Consider the following 21,082-nt stretch of genomic DNA (forward strand, 5'->3'; position numbering starts at 1 on the left):
GCCTGTTTATTCCAGACATCTCCCTATCTACAGACTCTAATATCAAAGCAAAATCCAAAGGCTTCATCAAGACCAAAGTGTGGGCAGCAAGTATAGCAAAATGATCCAAGGAGTGAGTTAGGTGAGATGTGATGGGTATGCCAGCAGAAGTGATGGCAGCCTTTGACCTGAATCAGGAGCCCCACAGTGACAAAGTTCCTGGGACAAGGAAGTGATTTTAAGACTGCGTTGACAAACTCCATGCTGCTTTCAGTGATGGGACAAATGGGTCTCCCGATGTTCTGACTATACTTAAACCCTTCTGTTTCTGCAGGAAATTGGGAAGAATGAAATAGTTTGAATGGGGAGATTAAAATTTGTGCTTATGTGAATGGGTAAATGAGAGTTAATACTCACTCTTATTAACCCTGCTTTATTATGTTTTTACTAATCTGATTAAATGTTCTAACTATGCATGTGAAGCTTGAGTAATTATGAAAAGCATGCTGAGAAGGAAAGGAAGGGGTGTAGACACGTAAGAGGGGAGCAGAGCTAAGAGATCAATTTTCGTACATACCTCTGGATGACATAAGACCCCTAGCTATGTAAGGTAGGGAACAGAGCCAATGGGTGCTTGATTGCATACACCTGCGTTGATTAAGAGGGCCAGGCAGCTGGCTGTACACTCCCACAGCACCATCTAGTGGTTACTATGCCCTAAGGCAATGAATTTGCAAGTTAAACAGAAATTTTCTATTGGGGGGTCCTGGGGTCAAAGCAATAGAATCATCGTTCATGGAAGTTTAGAACTGGGGAGTACCTTAGAACAAAGAATGTCAGATCTGGACAAGATTATAGAAATCATCAACTCTAACTCTCTTATTTATAGGTAAGAAGACTGAGTCCCAGAAAGGAGTAGAATGGAGACTTGAACTCAGGCCTTTGGACTTGTACATCCAGTGTTTTTCCAGAGAGATTTCATAGAGGCTACAAAAGTCCAAGAGTTTTAGAGCTATAGAAAATAAAGATGGTGGGAAACAAGCATTTACTTAGCATTTATTATGTTCCAGGCACCGTGCTAAGTGCTGGGGATCCAAATATGAACAAAAAGAAAGATAGTCCTTGTTTTTGAGAGGCTCCCTTCTAGTGGAGGAAGACAGCACACAACAGGGAGCTGAAAAGGGGATGGAGATGAAGGTACTTGGCACTAGGACAAGGTTTTGGGAGCTGAAAAGTTAGGAACAGGCCCAGGACAGGGATAAGGGCTGGCAGGCCTAGGCCCCTCCACAAAAATGGGGGCCCCAGAAAGAATTCACCAATGGGAGAAGGGAGTGGGGCTTGCAGAGAGGTTAAGAAGGCTACATGGATTTTATATGTTCCAGGGTGAGGAGGCCCCAGGTGCTGAGAGAGGTTCCAGAATGAGACAAGACAGCAGCAGAGACACAGTTTTGAGGTCAGGAAAGTCAGAACAAGGCCAGGAGGGACCTAAGGTCTAGTGGGCCTTGTCTCCTGCACAAGATGGAAGCCTTGAGAGGAATTATCATAGAAGTATTTGTGTGATCAGAGTCTAGAAGAAGTGACTGATGAGTTTTAGAGGCTAGATGGAGGCTGCTGTCCCCTTGGGGAAGTAGTGTACTATTCTATCACCGGACCTCCAACCCATCCCATACCCCACAGTCACTGATGTTGTTGTTGTCTGTCCTTTGTTCTCAAAGAGGACCATGACCAGGTATAGTTCCTGCCTGTGTCAGCCTCTTCCTCCCTTGTGAGAGACCTCATAGGCCCTTAGTAGCAGCCCTAGAACCCTGAAGGGGAGATGCAACTACCAGCACTCACTCATCAGAGCAAGTCGGATTTGGGATAAAGTCCCGGGTATTTTATATAGGCTACCTATTTACTTATGAGCTTATCAAAACTTTCCATTCTAATGTAAGTTTCTTGAGGGCAAAGACTTTTTGTTTTCATATCTGTACCCACAACACCAGGCATAGGACCTTACACAACAAGTACTTAAAAATGTATTTGTTGAATGAATGTGAATCCAGTCCTTGCACACATCCCCAGACTTGTAAGCATTATCTCATCTCTGTATTACTTCATCTTCATGAATAACCTACAGTCAAGCAACCAACCAATACATCAGCAAGTATTTATTAAGTATATACTGTGTACCAGGCACTGTGCTAAGTGCTGGGGAGACAAAGACAGAAGTGAAAGGGATCTGCCCTCAAGAGGTTTACATTCTTAGGGGAGAGACAGAAGAATAAATCTGAAATAAAAACCAGGTAGTTCTGGGAGGAGGGACACAAGCCCCTAGGGGTAAGAGACAGATCAAGGAAAGGTTCATATGGAAGGTGGAACTTGAGTTAAGTCTCAAAAGAAACCAGAGATTCCAAGAAGCAAAGGTGAGGAGGGAGATGGAGCAGAAGTGCAAGGCCATTATGGCCAATGTTGCTGAGTTCATGAAGGGGAGGAATGTGGCTGAAAGGGGCCCAGTTGTGATGATCTTTAAATGCCAAAGGAACACAGGGGAGATGATGAGGCTGGAAGATTTGGGTTAGAGGATGACCCTGTCATTCATTCACTATGTGTTCTCTAGCAAGCCCTTAAGTGAGACTTGCAAAACAGGAAATTTGGGCTTGAGATCAGGACAAACTTCCTAACATTGAGAGCTATCCCAAAGTGGACTGGACTGCCTCCAAAGGGAATAGGTTTGCCTTTTACTGGAGGTCTTCTGGCAGAAGCTGGATGACCATTTGTGGGGTGATAATGAGGATTTCTTTTGTGCATGGGTTGGACTAGATGGCCTCTGGGGTCCCTTCTAACCCTAAAATTCTAGGATTCTGCAAACCATTATTCAGAATATTTAGGGTTAATGAGGGAAGTTGGGGGACAAAGGTTAAGATTGTGTCGTGGGGAGGCAATGATAGCCCATAGGAGGAAGGAAGAGGAGGTCATGGCCTGAGGTAGGAACAATACTTTATACTCACTGTGTAGGCTAGGCTAGCGTTTTGGTTTTTTTCCTGTAAAAGACAGGGAAGCTGTCTCTCTGACTTGGGAGCTAAGACTTGAGCCATTGAGGAGGATTTCTGGTTTCCTAGAACATAAAAGGCCAACCCACAAGGAGTCAATATCCTTCAGACTTGGCAGATACCCCACTGCTGGGTGAGTCACCACACCCAACATACCATGTGGACCAGACATGTTTCCATATGAAAACAAGATTGGGGCAGGGGGGGGGGGGCTACATCTACCTGAACCAATGCTGTGTCCTCGCTGAGTGTCCTTTCCATGCTATGACTCAGTAAACCTCCTTCTGTTGACTTTCAGATGGTCTACAAGTGTCTCATTTTTTTCCAATTCTGTATAGGAAGCACTAGACCCGCCTAAGTCAGGCCCAGCCTAACACCTGGCCTGAGAAAGCACAAAAATAGCTGGACCGAGGGAAAAATCATCCTCCCAAAATTCTACTGGGATGGAGAGGGGGCTGGTGAGTAGATCACAAAAAGGCTTGGTTGAAGGAGCTGGGGATGTTTAGCCGGCAGAAGAGAAGACTTTTGAGTATAATTTGGAGAGCTATTGTGTCGCAGTGAGATTAGATTTGCCCATGTAGCACAAAGAAGATTGATGACAAATCCAGTGCTCTTTCCAGTGACTTCTTCTGTTTGGTCTAGAAGGGCAGAACAAGGACTGATGGGGAGAATCAGGTTTCCAGGCAGTATCAGAAAAGCACCATCATAGTGCTCTCAAAGTGGAATGGGAAGCCTCGGAAGTCTGAGTTCTTCCCATCCCCAGTGGGCTCTTTACAGAGGCTGAATTACCATTTGTTTAGGTTGTAGGCAGGATTCCTGTTTGCTTAAAGGTTGAATGGGATACCTTCAGGGCTCTCATTTAGCTTTGAGAGCCTATGATTCCACGAAATGGCCTGTAGAGGGGGCCTTTGTCAATGCCTCTTGGCTGATTTCTTTGTGACTGCTGCCCAGTGGCTCCAAGAAGGTGTCTTAAATAAATAATGGCACAGCCCTTCAAATAGGCCTTGGATTGTGGCAAAGGGTCTGAGCAATGCTATCTCAGCCCTGCCTCCCCTCCCTCCCTCCCTCCCTTCCCTCTTCTTTTTTAGCATCTTCTTTTAGTGAGTGTCTAGCTAAAAGGAGATGGTCTGGGGAAAGATGAGAGAGATGGTTGGGGTTCGTTAGATCAGAGGAACCTGACTAAAGACTTCACCCAGAGGGTTGGATTGACTCCTGGCTCCATGCCAGCTTAGGGAAAATTGCTTTGAACTTCATGCCTCAGTTTCCCCTCTGGGATGGGGGTGGGGGCATTGGCTCAAGCTAGAAGACTCTGGGTTCAATTCCCCTGCTGTGCAAAGTCAGTTGATATTTTCAAGGCCATCCTTTCTCCATTGGGACAAAGGGCCCATGATACCTGCCCCTGTTTTCATTCCCTAGTAATCAATGAATCAAGCACTTCTATGAGCCAGGCACTGTCCTAGGTGCTAAGGATGCAAATGCAAACAGTGGTATGATGGCTAATCACAATGAGCATATATTCTAATGCAAGAGACGAGTATTTAAAAATATATACAGTATAAAGTGAATAAATACAAATATATACAAAGTAATGAAATACAAGTTAATTTGGGAGGGAGAGTACTAGTAGTTGAAAGGACTGGGAAAGACTTCGTGCAGAAGATAGTTACGGAGCATTTTAAGGGAAGAGAGGGATACTATCAGACACAGGTTGGAGGGAGGGTGTTCCAGGCATGGGGAACTGCCAGTGCAAAGTGGCTGTTACAGTAGTGTAGGTGACAGGCTTTCAGAGCCTGAGCTAAAGTGGTAGTTACGTCAGTGGAGAGAATGAGTCCAACTTGAGAGACGATGTGGAGGTAGAAATATCAAGGTTTGGCAACTGTTTGGGTACATTGGGGTGAGAAGGAGCAAGAAGTCCATTAGAAAGGCAGACTTACAAAGCTGGGTGACCATCTCCTTTTATGATGATTTTGCCTCCAATAGAAATAATAATAATGATAAATAATAGCAAATATTTATGTAATGCTTACTATGTGCCAGGCACTATACTAGGAGCTTCACAATTATTTTATTTGATCTTGGTAATAACCCTGGGAGGTGGGTGCGGTTCTCAACCTCATTTTACAGATGAGGAAACTGAGGCAAATGGGGGTAGGGTTTAACAAGGTGAAGAGGCTAAAGGTCTGAAGGGAAAGGGGCTACAGAAATCCAAGGCACCACTGGGAATTTGGGGTTGAGTGCTGGAAGGACCCTTAGAGATCACCTCATCCAAATACCTTATCTTAGAGATAAAGAGAGAAGGTCCAGAGTAGAGCAAACTTGCCCAAAGACAACTAACAGGTTAGCAGAGAGGCAGAATTCAAACCCAGGTCCTCTGTGTTTAACTCTATTGCTCCATGAGAGCCATGATCCTACCAGTGGCCAAAGGCCAGGGCAAGGGGCCCTTTCCCCAGACAAGAGAGCAGCCCAAGCCTCACTGACTCAACCCGCCTAACCAACTCACCGATCCTCAAAGGAGGCAAGTTCCAGGTGGGCCTCTAGGGAACAATTTGGCAAATAAGAGCTACCATCTACACAGCATTTTAAGGTTTGCAAAGTATTTTATAAATATGATGACATTTTATGCTTGCAACAAGATGAAATGAGGATTTCTCCCCTCTCTCTCAAGGGCCAATCTGGTGGTCATTAGACATGGGATAAAAACATCACACGGACTTCAAGAAGCTCAGAGCTAGAAGGGATCTCAGGGACCCTGGCCAGAGATTTATTCAATTCCTTTTCATGGACGTGACACAACACTGCCCAGGAAGTGCATGGCTAGAATGGTGAACTCGGAATCACCAAGACCTCAGTTAGAATCCCGATTCCGCCACTTACTAGGTCTGTGATCTTGGGCAAATCACTTAATATGTCAGCCTCAGTTTCCCTACTTGTAAAATAGGGATAATTATAGAACCTACCTCAAAGGGTTATAGTGAAGATCAAGAGATAACACATGGCAAAGCACTTTGCAAACCTCAATGTGCCATATAAATTCACTATTCCTATTATGTACATTTCTCTCTCTTTTGCTAAGGACACACCAAAGCCAAGGATGGAGAAGGCTGTGTCAGCTGTTCCAAAGGACGAAATTGTAAAAGGAAAATTATGAATGGCCTTTTATAGAGGGTGATGGTCATAATGATGATGGTGGTGATGGTGACAGTGATGGCGATGGCGACGGTGAAGGTAACATAACTAGGGATTGATTCATCGGAAACAAAGACAGTTGGGAGGGGAGGAGCTGATGACATAAGGGACATACTGAGTACAGTCATATGAGGGGATGGACCAGCTTATTCCCCGCAGAGTCTGACCTCCCATTCCTACTGATTGTTTGGTGGTGGTGGGGAAGGGGAATTATGGTGATAGGATATGAGTCAAGTGAAAGAGCAGGGGTCATGCTTTGTAGCTCAGGCCTCAGGAGGACCATGGGGAGGCACAGGGGATGGCAGTCTCTCTATTGCCACTCAGAGGAAGCACGCCTCCCTTGATATCAGTGTCCTGGGCAAATACACCAGTTGCTTCACCCTAGTTATGGCTCTGATGATATTGATGAAGGTGGTTATGAATGTAACAGTGGTGATGGTGATGATGATTGTGATGTTTATGGAAGTCATAATAATTCTAGTGGCAGTGATAATGATGGTGGTCATAGTGACTCTAATTGGGTTGGTTTTGGTAATAGTGATAATCGCAATGAGGGTGAGGCTGGTTATCATAGTGATACTGTAGTAATTTCAAAAGTGATAGTGATAGTAATAGAGAGTATGGTGATGGAGACAGTGAGGGTGATGGTGACAGTGATGACAGTGGTGGTGGTGGTGGTATTGGTGAGGATGGTTATGTTGATGGTGATAGTGATTGGATGGTGGCCATGGCGATAATGACAGTGGGTATAATGGTGAGAATGATGTTGGTGGTGGTGATAGTGGTGGTGGTAGTGATGGTGGTAATATTGATGGTGATAATGACAGTGGGTATAATGGTGAGAATCACTGGTGGTGGTGATAGTGGTTGTGGTAGTGACAGTGGTGATGATGGTAATGTTTGTGGTGATGATGACTGGATGGTTGCCATGGTGATAATGACAGTGGATATAATGGTGAGAATAATGGTGGTGGTGGTGATGGTGGTGGTGGTAGTGACAGTGGTGATGATGGTAATATTGATGGTGATAATGACAGTGGGTATAGTGGTGAGAATGATGGTGGTAGTGATGGCGGAGGTGGTAGTGATGGTGGTGACGATGGTAATATTGGTGGTGATAATGACAGTGGGTATAATGGTGAGAGTGATGATGATGGTGGTGATGAGATATCATAATGATAACATTAGTGATAGCAGGCAGCATGACATAAGGAAGTCAGAGGATCTGGGCTCAAATATAAAATGTGTATAAAGTAAATATAAGGTAATTTGGAAGCAAGGGGAGGTGCTACTAGCTGGGGGACTCAGGACCTGGCACTTGAGCTAATCTTTGGAAGAAATAAGGAATTCTAAGAGTTGGAGAAAATGCATTCAAGATGTGGGGGACAGTCTGTGCAAAGCCATATTGATGAGAGATGGAGAGCCATGTGTGACGTACAGAGGGTAGGCCCTTTGGTCAGGAACATAAGGATTGCGTGTAACACTCTTGGAAAAGGAACATGGAGCTATTGTTCCATGCTATCCTATTGCCTCTCACCAAGGCCAACCCCAAGCTGGGCATGAGTCTCTTCTACAATATCCCTGAATTCCAGTGACAGAGAAGTCATCCCCTCCAGAGGCAGTCCTTTCCACTTTAAGACAGTGACAGTGGTTGAGAAAGTTTCCTGACAGAAGCCTAGAACCTGCCTCTATGAAACTTTCCTTCCTTGCTCAGTTCTACCCTCCGGGGCCAAGCAGAACAAGTCTAATCCCCTTAGATCCCCGAAGATAACAATCACCTCCTCCTTCGCCTCTGCCTTACCCTCCTACAGACATACTTTGTCCACTGTTGGACCTGGGCTACTGATGAAAGCCTGGGTGAGCAGCCCCTACTCGTGTCACCGTTAATGGTGGTCCACCCCCACGGAATCTCGGTGCTCCTCAGATCAGTCTGGGCACTGCTGAGCAGCCAGCTGGCCTGGTCCCCCAAGGCCTCATTTTTCAAATACCTCATGCGAGGGCCAGATCTGATAGGGGAATTTGGGGCCAGATTCTTTTCACGGAGCCGATTCCCCTCCTGCACTACGCTCCACTCCACTGCTGAAAGGTTAATTGGGCAAAGAAAGCATGGCATCCGCCTGGAATCTAGCCATAGAAGGGGTTGGCTCACCCTCCAGCCTAATCTCCTGGGGATCAGGGTGGGCAATGGGCCCAGTCCCCCCAGCTCCCAGGCCCCAGGCCCTGATGGTCCACATCTCTATTTCCAGGGTGGTGAGGCCTAAAGGAGAAGACAAAGAGATAGCTTGTGTCTCCTTTCAGTAGGAGGGAACTGTAGATTAAAAGCTTCCCTCCCTCTCTCTCCCTTATTCTTTCCTTCCATTCTTCCTCCCCCTTTCCTTGCCTTCTCTTTCCTTCTCCCTTCCCCTGATCTGACCCTTTCAGCTTCCCCTCTTTCCCCTTTCCCTCCGTTAAAGCTGGAAGACACAAGAGGACATTGATTCCAAACGCCATCATTTAACCAATTAGGGAACTGAACCCTAGAGAGGGGAAGATCCTTGCCCAAGGCAATATAGCTAATTTTTAAATTAAATTTTATTTTTCTAATTAACATAATACCCATCTTCTCTCCCTTTCACCCACAAATGAAAAAGAAAAAAAAACCTTCATAACAAATATTCAGTGTCAAGCAAGACAAATTCTAGCACTGAGCATGTCCCCCCAAAATATGTCTCATTCTGCACCCTGAGTCCTTCATCCTCAGCCAGGAGAAAGTTTGCTTCATCTTTGGTCCTCTGGAATCATGGTTAGCCATTACATTGATCAGAATTCTTAAGTCTTTCAAAGCTGATTGCCTTCACAACGTTGTTATTTTATGAATTTTTTCTTCTGGTTTTGCTCACATCAGAATTGATCCAAGTCCTTACGCCTTTCAAAGTTGGTTGTCTCTACAACGTTGCTGTTACTGCATAAATTGTTCTCCTGGTTCTTCTCACCTTCCTCTGCATGGGTTCATCCAAGTCTTCCCATGCTTTCCTTCATCAATTCCTACAGCACAGTGGTATTCTGTCATAGACATATGCCCTGATTTGTTCAGCCATTCCCCAATTGATGGGCGCCACCTCAGTTTCCAGTTCTTCGCCACCACTAAAAGAGCTGCTACAATTATTTTTGTTCAAAGATGGGTTTTCCCCTTTCTTTCTTTGATCTCTTTTGGGTATAGACCCAGGGGTGCCATTTCTGGGTTCAAGGGTATGCATAGCTTGTCAATGGCTAAATAATTAGTAAGTGATGGAACTGGGACTCAAATTCAGGTAATGACCTCAAGTCCAAGACCTTTGACCCCAAGTCCAAAGCCTCTGTCCTACAATGATAAGACTGGAGAATACTAGATGAAAGCCTTATGGTACAGGGGCAAGGGCCTGGAGATGGGCTTCAGAAGGCCCCCATTCTAGGCCAGGCTTTGTTATCTTCTGTGGGGCCTCAGACAAGTCACTTCATTTTTATGAGCCCCATTTTCCTTATTATATAATGGGAACAGTGATACCTACATTGGTAAACTCATTGAAAGCTCAGATCAGAAAATCCAAAAATGAGAGCCCTGGAGTGGGAAGGGACCTCAGAAGCAATCCAGTTCAAACCTCTCAGTTTGTAAATGGGGAAACCAAGGTTCAGGGAGTTTAAGTGACTGGACCAACAGCCCATAGATTATATATCCAAGACAGCTCCCGTTAAATAATGTTACCATGTAATGCTGTATAAATTTAAGTTATGATCATGGTCACACAGATAGAGAGAAGTAGGAAAAGGACTCAAACCCAGGTTTCCTGACTCCCAATTGTCTCTTCTACTACACCACTACCTCCCCACAAAAGTACATAGAGAAGCAGTGAAAGGGGGAATATGAATGGGGTATAGATTTTATGACTGATTTATGAAGGAATTCCAAGTTAGTCAAGAGTAGGGATAATCAGGGAGGACTTCCTGAAGCAGTTGGGACTTGAGCTGAAACATGAAGAAGAGAGAAGACTTTGGATTGATGGGGGTGGAGATTAGGGAGAGAGCATGGGTGGGACATTCTAGACAGGCAATGGGAGAAGTAGAGCCCATTCCCGATGAGTTAGTGCCCTATTCGGAAAGGTAAAGTAAGTATTCTTGAAACAGATAAACACTTTGAGGCAAACATGCTCTGGGTCAAATAATGTAAGGGCTGTAGGAGTTCCGAGAAAGAAGAGCCACTTTGGGCTGGGTTGGTTGGGGTTGATTTCCTAGAGAGGAGTTCTGTGCTGGACTCTGAGGAATGAGGAGTTGGCTAAGAAGGGAGACTGAATGACACTGTGGGGGAGGGTCAGAGTGGAGAGTGGGCAATGAGAGCAAAATTCTAGATGTGGGATAATGCTGAGAATGTGGATGATGGACAAGCTAATGATAATGGCAGCGGTAAAGGGGGTGACAGTGATGGTGATGGTGACATCCATCATGCTGAGGATTTTTTGAGGATACAAGTCACCAGTCGACATATATAGTATAGATTGTGGGAAGAGAGTAGAGGTAGGGAGATAAATTAAGAAACTCATGACCAGGGTTCAGACCAAGGTGAAAGAGAAAGTAGAAAAAAAAGATTGCAAGGAATCTCCAGGACTCGGTAACCGTCTAGACAGGGGCAGAGTGACGAAGAGAGATTTCAGGCCGGGGTGCCATGGAGGATGATGGTACCATATACAGAAGGGAAGAAATCCTGAACAGGAGCTGTTTTGAGGGGAAGATGATTATCTCAATTTGGAACTGTGTTGAGGTAATGATGTCACAGACAGGTAGATATATGGGACCAGAGCTCAGTACATCAGTCATAGGTTATGAGGTTATCCCCACAGTGATTATCAGTTCCACTTAAAAATGCTTAAAGGTTTATAAAGGGAAGGCTCCCCAGTCTTCTCCCCCACTCTCCCTGCCCAGGCAGTTAGATGGTGCAGTAGACTGAGCACTGGGTCTGGAATAATAAAGACCTGAGCTTAAATCCAGACTTAGACAAGTCGAAGTGAAGCAAGTCGCTTCACCTCTGTTTGCCTCAATTTCCTCCTCTGTAAAAGGAGAATAATAATAGCCCCTACCTCCCAGGGTTGATGTGAGGATCAAATTCAATAATATTGCTAAAGCCCTTAGCACAGTGCCTGACACATAGCTAGTACGACATGGTGACCACCATTATTACTACTGCCTTGTAGCACACCAGCTGAGTAATCCACAGATCTCTTCTGACTAGGAGTCATATATTCCTGCAATGTCATGCTGATTTCCACATAATAGAAGAAGATATTAACTCTAGGAATGATGGGGGTAGGAAGAATCTCTCAAGTGTCATATTTGATTAGAACAAGATTAAGGGAACACTTCATTGAGTATCTTCCTATTAGTCAGGGAAGGCTCCCTGGAGGAGGTGACAATCTGGCTTGGCTCCATATGTAGTCTGCCACCAACGAGGTTTGGTTTCAGGGCCTTGAGTCAAGTCTCCCAGTCCTCGAGTTTTTCTTACATCTACTTTTCCAGGGTTTGTCTAAGATCTCTTTCATGAGGACCCAGGTTTCTATTCCCCAGTAAGAGGGAGCTCAGACTGAGCCTGCAGATGCCCTAGTATCATGTAAAGGAAAACAGAGCTGGAATTAGTATGAGGTGTTGCCCCAACATCTGAGGAGGCTTCTCTCTGATCTCTCCCACCCCTGAAAAAATGCCAACCCAACCTGCCTGCTCTCTCAGTAGGACCCCAACTAGGGTCCCCTGGTTGTCCCACCCCTCTCTTAGGCATCTTCTTGCTAGGGTAGGCTGCCCACAGTGCACTCCCTGGCCTGAGAGTCATGCAGAACACCTGGGGTGACTGTAGGACATGTAGAGAGGAGAATAAGTGATCGCGGCAATGCAAAGACAATGCAGAATGGCCACTGACTCTTCCCTGTCATCTCATAGTGACTTCTAAGGCTTTTAATGGCTTTCTTCTTCTTCCCTCTCTTTCCACACTGCCTCTATAACCCTCCATTCTTAACAAACTCTCCATTCATCTTAGATCTCTTCCTTCTCTATTCTTCCCATAAGGCACTAAATGAAACCTACACTCTTGGTACCTTCTCCAAGGCTGGCTGTCCTTCCTCTCACACCCTTCCCCCTACACACAGGGCTAGGAGGGGCACTTGGCATACTCCTTGCTCCTCACTATCACTCTCAGACCCTCCTTCCACCACCATCACTCAGTCATCACTACTCTTCTTTAAAGTTCACAATATCCTGTCTAAATCCTTGTTACTGTCATGTACCTTGCTCAATCAACCAACAAGCATTTATTAAGCACCTGCTGTATGCCAAGGACTGTGTTAGGTGCTGGGCATACAAAGACAGAAATGAGAGTCCTTGCCCTCAAGGAGCTTATATTCTCCTCCCTGAAAGGGCCCCTAGAGATCCTCTCATCCAACTTCATAATGGAGTAACTTGCCCAATTGCATATATTACATTGCAAAGTTTAGTAGCAGAGACAAGATTCAACCCATCTCCTCTAACTCCAGATTCAGTGCTTTTACCAACTGTTCTCTGTTCACATTAACACAGCCTCTGGCCCAGTTCTATAGGAAGTTCTGTCTCTTTTGTGGCACCTAATCAAAATTTAAATAATAGTAACACATTCCATTCTCTAGAACCGTAGATACATGGCTGGAAGGGACTTTAAAGGGACTTAGATTTTATAGATGAGAAACTGATGTCCAGAGAGAAGTGACATATCCACGTTCACTTAGTAAGTGAAAGAGCTAAGACTTCAATCCAGATCCTTTGAATCCCAATTCAGTGACTTTTCTTTCTTTCTGGGAAAGAAGTAATTTGGGAAGTATAACATTAGCAGTTGGTGTGATCAGGAAAGACTTTGTGCAGAAGACGTTGCCTGGGCTGCATCTTAAAGGACAAGAGGCAATGCATTCCAGATATGGGGTACAGTCATTGCCAGGGCAAAGAGATGAGAGATGGAGTCTTATGAGTGAAAAACAGACAGAAGACCATTTTGGTTGGATCATAAAGAACAGGTCGGGGAATAATGTCCAGTGAGGTTAGAAAGATAATTTGGGGACGGGTTGTGTAGGGCTTTAAAAGCGACTAGATGGTTCAGTGGTTAGAATGCTGAACCTGGATTAAGAAGACCTGAGTTCAGAGTTGTCCTCAGACACTTACTAGCCATTTGACCCTGAGTCTGATGTGTCTTAATTTCTTTATCTATAATAAAGGGATAATAACAGCACTTACTTTCCAGAGCTGATGTGGGGAAAATGAGATAATACTTATAAAGTACTTTGCAAATGTTAAGGCACTATATAATTATATAATGTTTCTATTATTATTATTATTATTAACTATCCAGTCTATGCCATCTTTATTTCCTAGGGGTTTTTTTGATACTACAAAAATATTACTTTAAATATTCTAGTGTATATGGGACTTCCTTTATTCTCTATTTTTGACATTCTTTGAAGCACAGGTCTAGAAGTAGGATTTCTGGTTCAAAGGTATAGGCATTATCTTTAACATTCATTTTTAAAATTTTTGAGTTCCAAATTCTCTCCCTCCCTCCTACCCCTCTCCCACCAATTGAGAAGGCAAGCAATATGATATCAGTTATACATGCAAAGTCATGCAAAACATATTTCCATATTAGCTACATTGCAAAAACAAACAAAAAAGTAAGAAAAATAAAGAAAGTGAAAAAGTACGCTTCAAGCTGCACTAAGAGTTCATCAGTTCTCTCTCTGGAGGTGGACAGCATTTTTCATCATGTGTCCTTTGGAACTGTCTTGGATCATTGTCTTGAACAGAATAGCTACATCTTTCACAGTTGATCATCATACAGATGTTCTCCTAATTCTTCTCACTTCACTTTATGTCAGTTCATATAAGTCTTTTCAGGTTTTTCTAAAACCATATAACTCATCATTTCTTATAGCATAATAGTATACCATAAAAATCATATACCACATCTTATTTGCCATTCCCCAATTGATGGGCCCTTAATTTCCAGTTCTTTGATGCCACAAAAAGGGCTACTATAAATATCTTTGGTCAAATGAGTGCTTGTCCTTTTCTTTGATTTCTTTGGGATACAGACCTAATAGTGGTGTTGATGGGTCAAAGGGTATGCAGAGTTTTATAGCCCTTTGGGTACAATTCCAAATTGTTCCCCAGAATGATTGGAAGGTATAGGCATTTTGGTCACTATCTTAGCATAATTCCAAATTGCTTTCCAGAATGTTTAGACCAATATAAACAATGTACTGGTGTATCTGTCTTTCTATTACCCCACTAAAAACAAACATACGCGCTAAATGTGCATTTTCCATTTAATGTTTCCCCCTTCCACCTTACTATTCTGCCACAACATTTTATGTAATATGGTCCCTTTCAGCTCTGAAAACCTATGTTCTGTATTCTAAGGTCCTTTTCATTTCTTTTTTTTATTTTAATTTTAAATTTATTTATTTAACATATTTAGTTTTCAGCATTGATTTTCACAAGAGTTTGAATTACAAATTTTCTCCCCATTTCTAACCTCCCCCCCCACTCCAAGATGGTGTATATTCTGGTCGCTCTGCTCCCCAGTCAGCCCTCCCTTCTGTCATCCCACTCCCCTCCCATCCCCTTTTCCCTTCCTTTCTTGTAGGGCAAGATAAATTTCTACGCCCCATTGCCTGTGTATCTTATTTTCTAGTTGCATGCAAAAACTTTTTTTTTGTTTTTGAACATCTGTTTTTAAAACTTTGAGTTCCAAATTCTCTCCCCTCTTCCCTTCCCACCCACCCTCCCTATGAAGTCAAGCAATTCAACATAGGCCACGTGTGTATCATTATGTATAACCCTTCCACGATACTCATGTTGTGAAAGACTAACTATATTTTGCTCCTTCCCAACCCATCCCCCTTTATTGAATTTTCTCCCTTGACCTTGTCCCCTTTCCAAAGTGTTTGTTTTTGATTACCTCCACTCCCATCTGCCCTCCCCTCCATCATCCCCCCCCTTTTTATCTTCTTCCCTCTTCTTTCCTGTGGGGTAAGATACCCATTTGAGTGTGTATGGTATTCCCTCCTCAGACCAAATTTGATGAGAGCAAGATTCACTCATTCCCCCCTCACCTGCCCTCTCCCCTCCTCCCACGGAACTGCTTCCTCTTGCCACCTTTATGGGAGATAATCCACCCCAATCTATCTCTCCCTATCTCCCTCTCTCAATATATTCCTCTCTCATCCCTTAATTTGATTTTATTTCTTTTAGATATCTTCCCTTCATCTTCAACTCACCCTGTGTCCACTCTCTCTCTCTCTCTTTATATATATATATATATATACACACACACACACATACATATATACATAAGTACACATTCACTTATATATATATACATAAACATATATATATATATATATATATATGCATATTCCCTTCAGCTACTCTAATACTGAGGTTTCATGAATCATACACATCATCTTTCCCTGTAGGAATGTAAGCAAAACAGTTCAACTTTAGTAAGTCCCTTGCAATTTCTTTTTCTTGTTCTTTTTCTTGATTACCTTTTCATGCTTCTCTTGATTCTTGTGTTTGAAAGTCAAATTTTCTATTCAGCTCTGGTCTTTTCACTGAGAAAGCTTGAAAGTCCTCTATTTTATTGAAAATCCATATTTTGCCTTGGAGCATGATACTCAGTTTTGCTGGGTAGGTGATTCTAGGTTTTAATCCTAGCTCCATTGACCTCCGGAATATCATATTCCAAGCCCTTTGATCGCTTAATGTAGAAGCTGCCAGATCTTGGGTTATTCTGATTATGTTTCCACAATACTCAAATTGTTTCTTTCTGGCTGCTTGCAGTATTTTCTCCTTGATCTGGGAGCTCTGGAAAATGGCGACAATACTCCTAGGAGATTTCTTTTTGGGATCTATTTGAGGAGGCGATCAATGGATTCTTTCAATTTCTATTTTGCCCTGTGGCTCTAGAATATCAGGGCAGTTCTCCTTGATAATTTCTTGAAAGATGATATCTAGGCTCTTTTTTTGATCGTGGCTTTCAGGTAGCCCAATAATTTTTAAATGATCTCTCCTGGATCTATTTGAGATATTTCACATTGTCTTCCATTTTTTTCATTCCTTTGGTTCTGTTTTAGAATATCTTGATTTCTCATAAAGTCACTAGCTTCCACTTGCTCCAATCCAATTTTTAAGGTAGTATTTTCTTCAGTGGTCTGTTGGACCTTCTTTTCCATTTGGCTAATTCTGCCTTTCAAGGCATTCTTCTCCTCGTTGGCTTTTTGGAGCTCTTTTGCCATTTGAGTTAGTCTGTTTTTAAGATGTTATTTTCTTCAGTATTTTTTGGGTCTCCTTTAGCAAGTCATTGACTTGTTTTTCATGGTTTTCTTGCATCCTTCTCATTTCTCTTCCCAATTTTTCCTCTACTTCTCTGACTTGCTTTTCCAAATCCTTTTTGAGCTCTTCCATGGCCTGAGACCAGTTCATGATTTTCTTGGAGGCTTTTGGTGTAGGCTCTTGCACTTTGTTGACTTCTTTAGGCTGTATGTTTTGGTCTTCTTTGTCACCAAAGAAAGAATCCAAAGTCTGAGACTGAATCTGGGTGTGTTTTTGCTGCCTGGCCATATTCCCAACCAACTAACTTGACCCGTGAGTTTTTCAGCGGGGTATGACTGCTTGTAGACTAAAGAGTTCTATGTTCCACGTTTGGGGGGGATGCGCCAGCTCTGCCATACCAGCACTCCTCCTCCCCCAAGAACCCCCAACCCAGACTGGGCTTAGATCTTCAGCAGGCTGTGCACTCCTGCTCTGATCTGCCACTTAATTCCTCCCACCAGGTGGGCCTGGGGCCAGAAGCAACTGCAGCTGTAGCTACCCTCCCTCTGCTGCCCCAGGGGCGGTGGCCAAACCGGGAACTCCTTCCACTCCCACAGCTTTTTCCACTAACCTTCCCCTCTGTCTTTGGTGTTTGTGGGTTGAGAAGTCAGGTAACTGCCGCAGCTCACTGATTCAGGGCTCTAGGGCCCGCTCCGCCTGGCTCCTGGTCTGGTTGGTCTGCGCCGCTCACGCTGGGCTCTGCCCCACTCCACTCCATTCCCAACTCCCAGCTCCCAGCTCCGTGTGGGATAGATCTCACCCAGAGACCATTCAGGCTGTCCTGGGCTGGAGCTCTGCTTCCCTCTGCTGTTTTGTGGGTTCTGCAGTTCTAGAATTGGTTCAGAGCCATTTTTTATAGGTTTTTGGAGGGACTCGGCGGGGAGCTCATGCTAGTCCCTGCTTTCCACCCACCATCTTGGCTCTGCCCCCTCTCCTTTTCATTTCTTGCATCCTATTTTTAAGGTCCCTTCCAGCTTTGACATTCTATGATTCCTAAGGTACCTATCGAGGAAGTATCAAACTTATTATCTTCAGTGGTTTCCTATTTTCCTCTGAACAGAGTAAAAAATTTAACTTGGCATTCAAAGCCCTCCTCAGCTTAGCCCCAGTCTGCCATTTCAGCTTTATTGTGTGTTGTTTCTTTTCATGTACATTCTGCTCAATCTAAAATGGACTATTCACCCTTACCTGATCAAGTCCCATAATTTCCTTATACTTGAAATGATCTATGATCTCACTGATATGGGCACTGATCATTTCCAATGGTGCTGCCCACAAGCCATGAACACCTTTACATCCTGCACAACTCTTGCCCGTGACTCCCAACAAATCCTTGATAGATATCTACTCGACATGCAAAGGGCTTTCCTTTGGCCGTTACATGGATACCAATATAGCACACAGGCTGTCTATGACAATCCATTGGTTATCCTTTGTTCTCTCTATGTGACCAGTCTGATTCCTTTTTTTCAGATATGCATTATTTTAATGGTATATTTTATGTCACCACCACCCCCAGCTGGCAATATGTGGCAACCTACACATACCTCTCCATACTTCTCTCTCTTACCTTTAGGGTCACTCACACTTCTGATTCTTCAGAGATTATGGAATTTCATGATTGGTGACTATAAAGCATCACCAAAATAATGTTGGGTCTTTGTTTCAAGGAAAAGCATTCAAAGCTTGGCTCAGTTTCCCAATTTAGATCAGTCTCTCTTCTTCCTATTCCTTGCACAATGACTGTAAATTTCTGGGCTTCACTTTCTTCATATGTAAAGTGAGGAGAATAGATAAATTGATCTCTAAGGAGCTTTCCAATTCTAAGTCCTATGATGTTAATCTTACCAAGGCTTAGTTGTATATATCCTACCCTCAGCCAACAGTATGAGATTCCAGCCTTGGGTTAACCCAGTGGCCAGCTTTTTATCAGTTCGTGTATTCATTGCACATATTTTCCTTGGCTATCTTGCCAGAAAGAAGGACAACCAATACCCTCAGAGCTCATGGAAGGAAAGAAGTTGTCCCCACCTGAATCATGGGCATAGGGCTACAGGGCTCAGTCCACCTGTCTTCCACTACTTCTTGATCATATACACCCACTTAGAAAACACCAAGTTCTATCCTTCCTTGACTTTCTATGCTGTTCCTCCAGAATGGAAGGATATAGGTCCCTGCCTACTTCTACCTACCAGACCCAACCCCAGAACCAATACTAGCCCACCCTGGGCTCTCCCTGACTTCCCAATCCTTGTCAATCCTCAGACTCTAGGTCTTAAACCCACAGACATCCTAACTCCAACCTAAGTCCCATCCACATGGAAAATTCTATTTCTTGAGAAGACATAATGCCTTTTTCTCAACTGTACATGATACCTTCACAAAAATTTGCCATATATTAGGACATAAAAACTTCATAAACAAACACAAAAAAGCAGAAATATTAAATCCACCCCCTTTGGACCAAAATGCAATAAAAATTACATTCAATAAATGTCCTTGGAAGCATGGGCAAAAATTAATTGGAAACTAAATAATCTAATCATAAAGAATAAGTGGGTTAAAAAGCAAATCATAGAAATAATCAGTACTTTCATTAAAGATAATAACAATAATAAGACAATATGCCAAAATTTGTAGGAGGTAGCCAAGCCAGTAGTTAGAGGAAATGTATATCTCTATCTAAACACTTACATCAATAAAAGAGAGAAAGAGATGATCAATGAATTGAGTATGCAATGAAAAAAAACTTGATAAAGAACAAATTAAAAATATTCAATTAAACACCAAAACAGAAATTATGAAAACCAAAAGAGAGATAAATAAAATTGAAAGTAAAAAAAAACCCATTGAACAAATAAGTAAAACTAAAAGTTGGTTTTAATGGGGGCAGGGAAGAAACACAATAAAATAGACAAACCAGGGAAGCCAACGAAACTGAAAAAAAAGATCTCTTGGCCTACTCAAGATCACATAGCTTGTTAGCAGCGGAGGAAAGACAACTCTAAGGCCAAATTTTTTCCACTAAACTGCACTCCTAATCAGACCCTATTCCCATTGAGTTAATAAAAACAAGGGGGAATGATGAGGCCAATGATAGATAAGCTAAGAGATTCGGATAGCCCAGAGGACAATCCTATCCTGGCAGAGACCCAGTGGAGAAGCAGAAACAAATTTAGACAGGATGAGGTGTGGTTGTCAGTTGCAAGTTCTTAACCATCCTTTTCTGGGGCCAATATTTTACCTGTGCAGCTTTCTGCTCTATGGGTCCCCATACCATCCTGGGACCAGAGCCTCCAGCTGCTTCCCAAATTCAGTGTGTAATTGACATCATCAACTATTCATACCATGTCCTGAGTCTCACCTTAATGGCCTCTTTATGTCAGACCATAACAAAGACATATGAATCTTTTTAAAAAAAGCATTTAATTAAGACAGAATTGAAAAGTAAGCATTAGGAAAGTGAGTCAGGTGGTCAGCATTGTTTGCACTCATACACAAAATTATGACCATTTCCCCTAACTCTATGGGAATGATAAAGGAATTTCTCCTTATTTCTTTTGCTTCTCCATCATAGTGGGAGAAGCCAGAGTAATTTCATATTCATGACACCAGTAGTGAATCTTAGGCTCTGATGCCACCTGCCTCATAAGTTTTTTTTTCAGTCTCAGTGGATCAAGTTGGAGATTTCTGATGCTCTCTGAGTGGTAGAAATATGTAAAGCAACAGTCCTTCATTATTATGGCTGTTAACTTTCCCAAAGGAAGGTCTAAGGCCAAAAATGAAACTCTGGCAGGGTCATAGAAGGAAGAGATATCTAAGGCAAAGAATACCAAAAGGTCTCAGTCACTGGAAGAGGTAGATATATCTGGGTCACCTTCCCTAGAGGGAATAATTGCTAGAGCTTCATGTGGGATGGTCTTCAATCATGGTGGGAGGAGAACATGCTGTCCTGCCAAGAGGGCCTTTCAGAAAGGTTGCCCTTGGAGCTGACATATCCAATTTTGCCTAGTAATCTCCTTCTAGTTAATGTTTGGAACATCTGGGTTTCCACCCCTTCCAGAACAGGACAACTCCTTGAGGCAACTAAAAGTCATGGATTTTATGGAGAAGGGGTGGTGCAGCTGGTTGGTTTCAATCAAGCAATGTACAAGCAGTTTTTTAAAAATTAGACTGCATTTTTTCAATTATAAAATATTTATCTTTTTCTCCCTCCCTCGCCCCACTGAAAACTAAATAAAACCAACCCCTTTAAAAAAAAGAAGATGATTTGACTATGAGTCAAGCAAAACACATTCCCACATTGGCCATGTCCAAAAATGTGTGTCTCATTCTTCATGTTAGTTCATTGCCTCTCTGTCAGGAGGTGGGTAACATTCTTCATCATTGATCCTCTGGAATCATGGTTGATAATTGCATCGATCAGTTCTTAAGTCTTTCAAAAATGTTCATGTTTTGCAATGTTATATATAAATTATCTTCCAGTTCTGCTT

Source organism: Trichosurus vulpecula, chromosome 9 (assembly GCF_011100635.1).
Source record: "Trichosurus vulpecula isolate mTriVul1 chromosome 9, mTriVul1.pri, whole genome shotgun sequence".
Classification (NCBI taxonomy): domain Eukaryota; kingdom Metazoa; phylum Chordata; class Mammalia; order Diprotodontia; family Phalangeridae; genus Trichosurus; species Trichosurus vulpecula.